The sequence below is a fragment of the Podarcis raffonei genome, chromosome 10, assembly GCF_027172205.1.
Source record: "Podarcis raffonei isolate rPodRaf1 chromosome 10, rPodRaf1.pri, whole genome shotgun sequence".
NCBI lineage: Eukaryota > Metazoa > Chordata > Lepidosauria > Squamata > Lacertidae > Podarcis > Podarcis raffonei.
This window is the reverse complement of record NC_070611.1, coordinates 54634023-54641387: the sequence shown is the minus strand read 5'-3', so window position 1 is coordinate 54641387 and position 7365 is coordinate 54634023.

Here is a 7365-nt window from a genome sequence, read left to right as displayed (position 1 = left end):
CACTTCTCTGGTTCACCAGAAGCAGCTTAGTCATGCTGGCCACATGACCCGGAAGCTGTCTGTGGACAAAATGCCAGCTCCCTTGGCCAATAAAGTAAGATGAGCGCCGCAACCCCAGAGTCGTCCGCAAATGGACCTAATGGCCAGGGATCCCTTTACCTTTACTCAAGGGTGCGCAGTACCGGCACCTTTTTTTTTCTAGAAGAAAAGCACTGGTTCAAAGTGTAGTACTTCCTATAACAACTTCATGGTGACTAGAAGAAGAAAAGCACTGGTTGTGGAAGTGTGGAAAATTGAACTGGATAATGAGAAACTGAGAGAAACTGAAAATGGCAGATTTTCCAATTCCTATTCATAGCCAATCTGGGTCTCTCTGGCACATGCCCATGAACATTATGAGTCACAGATTCGCACCTTACCATCTTTCTATAGTGCAGCTGTGGCAAACAAGCTTGTCATATCAAATGCAATGTGCCACTTAGCACTGTAAGTCGGGAAAGCCACAGTGAAATGTTTGTTGGCAAAACTCTGCTTTTCTGGCTTTTAAAAAGTCACGTTACTACTGACTGACTAGTGAGTCGTAAAAAGGAGGAGGATGGATTTGGCTGAATTGGACGGAAACCGCATTTAAAGTGTGGGCTGATCTAACAGGCTGTATGGAACGATCTCCTGAGACCCAAAGGTCGTTCTCTTATTGCTTGAAGCACTCAGAGCTATACTAGAGAAAGCACTATTACATATAGTATCAAGATGGCTATATGGGATTTGGGAGGGTAAGCTTGGGTGAACTAATAGCAGCTTTTCCACAGCAACCTTTGAGGCGGGAGGGAAGATATTAGAACAAACTTCTCAGTTGGCTAAGAACTGGGGGTTTATATCCATTAGGCTGTTTCCTTTGTACACTTGACTGTACTTTTGTCCGTCTCACTGCTCTTAAAACTAGCTGTAAATATTTGATGGGGTTCATTTTAATGTTACCACAGCTGGTTATTGTTGTTTTTATTTGGCATTTCAAGCAAGAAACTTTGTAATAAGCTACAGACAAAATAGCAGCACGCACAGGCAATAGATTCACAGCCAGGGGTTGCAAACCACAGCCCTTTTCAACAAGGCTGCCACAGTTTTCCAACAGTGGCAGAAGAAGCAAAAGTCCAACAAGGATTGCAGTAGTTTTCAAACCATCACCAGACACATTTAATTCTCAATTACGATGTTTATTGCTACTTATAGCATTGTTCTCACATTCCTCACATTTACATGAGTGGTGTCTGTGCAGGATAGCCCAACAGTCTGACAGGAGCACCTCAGTACTTGAGAGTTTGCTTGTTTCCTTCTAGAGTGCCCCTGTTCCAGGATACTACCAGGTGGTAGTCATCCTTGTATTGTCAGTTTTTCCCCAAACACCATCCATGGTCAACAAGGGAAAGATCACTCATCTTCTAACCAGAGAACACTGCATGATACCTGATGAACATGTGCTCTTCTGTAATGCTGGTGCAGAGCAATGGTGAGGACCCTGTTGCCCTCCTGATGTTTTGCCCTACAGCATAGCTAAGAGCCAGAGATGATGACAGCTGTGATCCAAGAAAACATAGAAAGCCACAGGCTCCCCCCTGCCCCCATTTGTGTAGAACGTTGTGGTTTGGTGACACGATCTTTTCAGGAAATGAAGATGATGTAAGGCAGCCAGCATCGTTCATGACTGATAAATAAACAGCCTAAATCAGATTTTAACTGCCATCCATTGCTGATATAATTTATTTCAAAAATGCATCGCTATTCTGCTTTCGCTTTCCACTAAAGTGTCTCTCAAGAACACTTACAATAAGAAGCAAACATAAAGGAAAAAGTAATGCAGTTGTTAAAATGCAAATTAACGAAACTTAAAGCAGTAGCAAAAAGTAAAAACACAAGGAGCAGCATTAACAGTCAATATGCAAAACAGCAGTAGAAACAAAAGCTTATTTTAAAAGGAAAGTTTTCAACTGCTGGTGGAGCACAAATAAAGAGGAAGAAAACCTAAACTCTTGGGCTATTGGGTGTGCCACATATAAGGTGTCACCACAGAAAAAGTTCTATCAGGAGTTGCCACCAACCTTGCCTCAGAACATCCAAGAACATCTCAACAGCTTATCTCCAGATTAATATAAGAGGATGTGTTCCTTCAAGCAGTTTGCTCCCAATCTGTTTAGGGTTTAATGGAGAATAACTGCCAGCTCCTTATTCTTATCATCAGAATGAAGCAGCCCCCTTGCTGAGATGTGGTTCTTTGCTCCTCACCATATATTTTAAATGTCTCAAGAACCACCAGCTGCTTGGTGGCACCATTACAGATTTTGATGCTGTTCACCAAAAACTGATCTGTGTCAAAGACCAAATGGGTTCATGACTACTTTGCTGTAAGCCCTGTTCATATGTGTGTGTGTGTGTTTTCACCCAATGCTAAAGGTATGTAATGTTTGATGAAACCATTCCATTCAATATGATTGTGCAATTTCCCACAAATTAAGAGCAAGGCCATCTTTACTTCTGGGCAGAAAAATATCAACAATAATTGATTTATCAGACTTTGTTGGTTTGCCTTGGAACACTATTGAGAGGGTATGAATTTGCTTCCAAGGAGTAGGACAAGATTTCCCTCAAAAAAAAAAGTTCTCCCGCCAATCCATTGGGGAAGTGCAGGTTTTTGGTAAAAGGACTGGCTAAAAAGCTTCTGGGAACTGGCACTCTGGAGTGGTAGCACAGCGTAATAAGGTTGTGAGGAGATTGGCTGGATGTGACCATTTGGAGGTCTGGATGCCCTCTTTGTCTTATGTCAACAGACAAGGGCAGTCACTTCAGCCCCCCAATTTGCCATGTTAATTTGTATAGGGATATGATAGGGAATGGAAACTGAGTCGTGTGTCCAGATGTATCACATAATATAAGAAATGCTGCACTGAACAATTTGCAATGAAGCAGTTGATTTGCTATAAGGATCGAGTGAGTCTGTTGTATTTCAATATTACCGTGGTTTTGTTAGGTGCATTGTGGTACAAACAAAATAAAAATTCTCCTATGACCTACTAAAATTATTGGCAAAGAGTCTGGACCCAGCACAAAATGGTATCTTGTCAGGAAACATTACTTTTATTTTATTTTATCATTGGATGTTTTCAGGTTATGCCTCTTCATGGAAGAGGGAGGGAAATCCAAGTAGCGGAAAGAAATTGCTGGTTCAAGAAGTCCAATTTCACCTTTCTGTTCAACTATAAGTCAGTCAATCATTTGTAACTGCTGTCACACAAGTACCTGAATTGGAACATATACTGGACTATTTTGAGGGTCACTGAAAAGATTGGTTATGCTTTCACGCACTTGAGTGGTCCACGCACCATTCTCTACTGTACTGTAACTCGGAAAGAGGATCTATAGATCTCTCCCAAGCAGTTAATGCATGAACTCCAGAAGTCATCTGTGGCTGAGTGATTTCCACTTCACACACTACAAGAGAGATGGAGAAATCAGAAATATGAGGCACTAAACTACAGCTGTCTACACACTGCCATTTAATCTGGCTCCAGTACACTCCCAGCACTGCTGCTTGAAGCTGAGGACACATGGTGTTGGCCACAATCCATAGGTATCCTGCAGTTTATTGAAAAATGACTGGAATTCAATGTGCTTTCCCTCAAATCAACAGCTCTGAAAACATAATCTGTGGTTAAGCCAAGGTGTAAACATTTCAGACATCTGTTGTGCATGTGCAGATGACAGTAGAGGTCAAATGACGACTTCAATGAATAGGAGTTTGTGGGGTTGCAGGCACAGAGAAAGCAATCGTGTAATTAGGTGCAGCAACATAAAAACGAGAGGATCTCGCTTACTGGGGTCTCGGGAATGGCGTGTGATGCCTTTTGCATGATTTCGCCGGAACCTGGATGCCAAAGCGGCACAACCCCAGTAAGTGAGACTTTGGTGCAGGTAGCAAGGGTGTGTGTGTGTGTGTGTTGCATGGTGTTTGGCACTTCTTCTTCCTCCTCCTCCTCCTCCTCTTCTTCTTCCGTGATCACTCGTAGCCGAGTTAAGATTGTCTTACATAAACACAGATTGAACAGTGAGTCTGTAAGCGACTGTGGAGACCAATTCTGGTTCCACACATCCTTCCACAGTGGGGACATTGGTTTCCGGGCAGGAGTTGATCACAGTGTGGATTTGCCAAGCGTGCCTTTCCTCTTAGCACATTTCTCCCTTGCGTCCTGAGTTTGAGTGTCTTCAAAGCCCATGACACCTTTGGTTAAGGCTGTTCTCCAACTGGAGCGCTCACAGGCCAGTGTTTCCCAGTTGTTAGTGTTTATACTACATTTTTTTTTAGATTTGCCTTGAGACAGTCTTTAAACCATTTTTGTTGACCACCAGCATTACGCTTTCCATTTTTATGTTCGGAATAGAGTAGTTGCTTTGGAAGATGGTCATCAGGCATCCACACAACATGACCAGTCCACACACAGGGCAACACTTTTTTTTTTTTTGCCTCAGGCGGTGGAATGGAATGAGCCGTCCCTGCTGCCTGGTATCGGCTCTGTCTTCTTCTGAACACAAGGCAATAAGTTTTCATTTTCCTGGGCATTTGGACTGTATTAATGCTTGATCTAGGGCATCTGATTGGCCCTATCATCCACACCATATATTTAAAGCAGCTGACCTCCCCCAAAGAATCCTGGGAACTGTAGTTTGATAAGGGTACCAGGAATTGTAGCTTTGTGAGGGATCTTCTCAACAAGGTAATAAAACTACAGTTCCCAGAATTCTTTGGGGAAGCCATGTGCCCTAGGGCATGCGTAGACATGTATAGGATAGGGATGCATGTGTTGTCTCTGGTGTTTCTGGCTGCAGTGTGTGCCCTCGGGTTGTGTGTGTGTTGTGCAGTTCTGTTGAAATGACCATAGATACTTGTCTGGTTTAATGTATTCCACAGCCAGAGCTACTGAGTAATTATGTGCTTTGGATGGGATTGGTGAGGACGATTTAGCACTTGTGTTTAATGTCCTAGTTTAGTCAGGTTAGAGTACATAAATCTGGGGGCTTTATTGGTGGGCGGAAGGACTACAGAGTGGTGTGTATTGCAGTTGTCTGGTTTTGTATTTTTCCCAGATAAAACAAAAATTATTTCACACCATTTGCCTCATCTCACTGAATTGGGGTGGGGATTGTGCGGCGCACTTCCGGTGCAAAAATGTATTGTGCCAGCCCTGGATCCAAGTGTCCAGGTCAATCTTTGTGTTGCTAATATTAAAAAACACTTTGACCTCCACATACGATTACACATGTCTTTATCTCCACTTTTAACATAATCAGGAGCTCACTTAATAAATAAATGCCCTGTTGAGCATTGGAATGATATGATGTGGAGCTATTTGATTGCTCTGTAAACATAGGCAAACCATTTTGAAGCTCTGTGGAGTCAGATGCAGATAACCATTATCCTTCCTATCAGGTTTAATAAGTTTCTAGTGGGCCCCTCCCCTTTAAACCCTTTCAAAATATTTTAATTCTGATGGCTACAATCTCTTTTATTTGGAGATATTTCACATGAAGCACCCATCAAAATTAGGGATATTAGAATAGCCTATATCTGCTCAACACTCTGATATCCCAGAGTCTTAATGCCACACTCCAAATGATTCCATCCTGAGTATTCTTAAAACTGTGTTATCTTGGCTCACAATTTGAAATAGCAACCAACTTACTCAGCAAAGCAAAATATTTAGTTTCTTTTTTTTTTAATTTTTTTATTAAAGGATTTTTTTTTTTATAACAACAAAAACATAACAGTACAATACAATAAACACAACAAACAAACAAAAAAAACAAGTACAATTTCAGATCTTATTTTCTTATCCCTTACTTCTCCGACTTCCTCATGCCTCCCTTTTCTGTATTCCAATTTCTAATCATTTATTCAGCAAATCTTCCCTTATTTTAATTTAGTTTGATCTTACTTATTCTCCTTATCTTAACCATTACTAATAGTAACCATTTATTTTCTAATCCAACATCATTTTAACTTTCATTAATTTTATAATATTTCTTTAAATAATCCTTAAATTTTTTCCATTCTTCTTCCGCTGCTTCTCTTCCCTGGTTTCGGATTCTGCTCGTCATCTCTGCCAGGCCCATGTAGTCAATCACCTTCATCTGCCATTCTTCCAGGGTGGGTAGATCTTGTGTCTTCCAGTACTTTGCAATGAGTATTCTTGCTGCTGTTGTAGCATACATAAAAAAAGTTATATCCGTCTTTAACACCCCTTGGCCGACAATACCCAAGAGAAAGGCCTCTGGTTTCTTAGAGAAGGTATACTTAAATACCTTTTTCAGTTCATTATAGATCATTTCCCAGAATGCCTTAATCTTCGGGCACGTCCACCAGAGGTGAAAGAATGTGCCTTCCTTTTCCTTACATTTCCAACATTTATTGTCAGGCAAATGGTAAATCTTTGCAAGCTTGACTGGGGTTATGTACCACCTATAAATCATTTTCATAATATTTTCTCTTAAGGCATTACATGCCGTAAATTTCATCCCGGTGGTCCACAACTTCTCCCAATCAGCAAACAAGATGTTATGACCAATGTCCTGAGCCCATTTAATCATACTTGATTTAACCGTTTCATCTTGTGTATTCCATTTCAGCAGCAAATTATACATTTTTGACAAATTTCTAGTGCTGGATTCTAACAATTCAGTCTCCAATTTTGATTTTTCCACCTGGAAGCCAATTTTACTGTCCATTTTAAATACTTCATTTATTTGATGATAGTGCAACCAATCTCTCACCTTCCCTTTTAGTTTCTCAAAACTCTGCAATCTCAGTCTGTCCCCTTCCTTTTCCAAGATTTCCCAGTATCTTGGCCATTTGCAAAATATTTAGTTTCATATATGCGTAGTTTACTGGGTTTTTTTCATATATCTCTTACACATGCATATGTGTGCACTAGAGATCTGTCTGCTAGCGTGGAAGATGTTCTGTAAAACTGGTGAATTCGATCTCTCTCACAGGTGCATTGGAGACGTTCCACACGGGGAAATAATTATGATTCCAGGGTACAACAGCAAAAACCAGATTTGAGTATATGGTTCCCAAACCACTTATATTCTTTGGGTAGTCTTTTTTGTTTATTATTTTTAACAACCACTGATACTGATACTAATGCTAATATTTATTGAGATTAATACTATTCATATTGGGGAGCAGCACTGCAAGGCGATACTAATATAGCTTGCGTTTAAATGCACAAATGCGTACCTGACGGTAGAAAAAAAAAAGCCGTGCAAGGAAAACAAGAGTGCAGTTTATAATAATAACAACCGAGGCGGCGAGGCAGT